Source organism: Mangifera indica, chromosome 13 (assembly GCF_011075055.1).
Source record: "Mangifera indica cultivar Alphonso chromosome 13, CATAS_Mindica_2.1, whole genome shotgun sequence".
Lineage (NCBI taxonomy): Eukaryota > Viridiplantae > Streptophyta > Magnoliopsida > Sapindales > Anacardiaceae > Mangifera > Mangifera indica.
Window position 1 is genome coordinate 5,479,064 of NC_058149.1, and position 2,339 is coordinate 5,481,402.

The window sequence follows — 2,339 nt, forward strand, 5'->3', positions numbered from 1 at the left end:
ACCATTCTCACCTATAACAATTAACCTCGTCTCTAATAGTTGCTTCTCACGATGATCCCCTCTCTGACAGTTCCATCCCGTACTGACTTTGTCTTCACTAGCTCCATCCCATCTATAATTTTTTATTATTATCGTTATTATTATATTCATGTCAAGTAAATATAAAATTAACATAAAATTTATCAATAAATTAATTACTTATAATGTTATCCAAAATCACATGGGTTTTAATTTCACCATGAGAATGATTAACAAAAACTTGAAGAGAAGAAGCACAAGGCAGAGCAAGGCTGCCACAAATATAAAATTAAATGTTGTATGGCCTAGGCAAGTGGCTGTGAAATCTTTGGATCAGAATTATCAAGTGCCAGATTTTCTGCCATGCTTTGGAGGAAAAAGTTATGGGTAGGAAGTTTCCCCTTTTCCCTCTTTTTTTTTTTATAATTAACTAATGTTCTGATTTATATAAATGTCAATTGGTTCATAGAAATAAACGATAATTAAATAAATTAAAAAAAATATAGCATATGTGCAGATTTTTAAAATTGGATGTAGATTCCTGATACACGCAGATGCACATAAAGTAGTATATTTGCAACACTAATACATGAATGAGTAATCTCCAACAATTATGATGTATATTTAAACTGTATACAATGCCTATGCTTGTATTTTAGATGGCATTGATAAATAATTTATTAATGCAATAAATGTATGTTTAGTTTGTATTAATAATTAAAAATTTTGTCTTATATTAATTATCGACACTATCTAATTGGCGACAGTCCAAAATTCTTTAGATATGCAAAATTCATTACTTGATAATTTTCTTAATACTAGAAAGAAAAATTCAATCAAACTTTTTTGTATGAAAAATTGTAAAATTAATCATTGATTATTTACCAAAATCATTTAATGGGTGTACTATTTTTCCTTGGAAACCCAGTTAGTGGTAATTAAAAATGATGCTATAATGTGGATTTTGAAAGAAATAAATTTTAATTGAGTAAAAATTAGATTTAAATAAATTTTAATTTATTTCAAAAGCATCATTTACGTGATTACGTCCTTCATCTTATTTTTCATCTCTGTCTCTCAATATAAATGATTTTAATATAGGTTTTTTCTTTTTTAGAGTTTCTGCAAAATTTACGAAATTTTACATTAATGATTAATTAATTAAAGCATAATTATATTAAATAGATTTCGCTTAAAAAATTCTTTGATGATTGCATTGTAATTTTTATTTTAAAAAAACAAACAAACACCACTCCTGAATCTAACCATTTGTTAAACTATAATAGCGAACAAATTAAAAAAGAAAAAAATGGATACTTTCCATAAATTTAAAAAAAAAAAATTATTTAAAACGGTTTAGCTACCACAAATATGTGAATAATTAATTTACAAAGAAGGAAAAATAATCGATTAAACACAAATAATATTTCGTATTATTGGTTTTCTAAGACTATTATGTTATGTTATAACTTTCCTTGCACAAGATAAAGCAAAAGTCAGTATCACCTGGTGAGGGGGCCTTTAGTGATATTGAAAATTTTCCCACATTTTGGGTTCACCTATATAAATCTATCACATTTTTTACACACTAAATATTTATACCATAAGGTTAGTTGAATACCTAAATTACTCTTGTCTTCAACTTTATAAACACAAGGAAGAGTCGACCTTTTGAACACTAAAAAGCAAATTTTTTTTAGAGATCTTGCAGAAAACTCATCATAATCCATATCAATGTTGATTCATACCCCTTATCTTACATATTTTTTGTTTAATAGTTGAAAACCAAAGATTGTATACTAGATGAAGTAGATGATTTATGATAAATTTATGTTAATATATTGCCGAATGTTGTCATTTGTATGTTAAAATAGTTGAAGTATTGATTCTTAGTTCAACTGAGATCTGGATCTTGACTGAAAAATGAGTTAATATATTGTTGAATGTTATTATTTGTAATTTACTATAATCTAGAAATTGTAAGAAGAAGGGGTAGGCAAGATCGCCTAGTATAGGCAACTTGGCTACCCCTTCTTCCTACAAGAATTTGCAATTTTTCGTTAAAGTTTATTCGCTTTAAGAAAATAAAAAGGAAAAAGCCATATTTAAGATTTGTTTCAAAGGACAATGGATTACAGGTGATAACAATGTATGAAATATGTTAGTAGGAATAAAAGACTGATCTATATCAACACAAGTATTGATTTTAAGGATTTGTAGCAAAAATATACTATCGTCTCAGAATCAATCGAAGTCAACCAAATGTTCACATATTTATCCCTGGTGATGTATCGGTGGGTCTAATTAAGATTATAGATAAT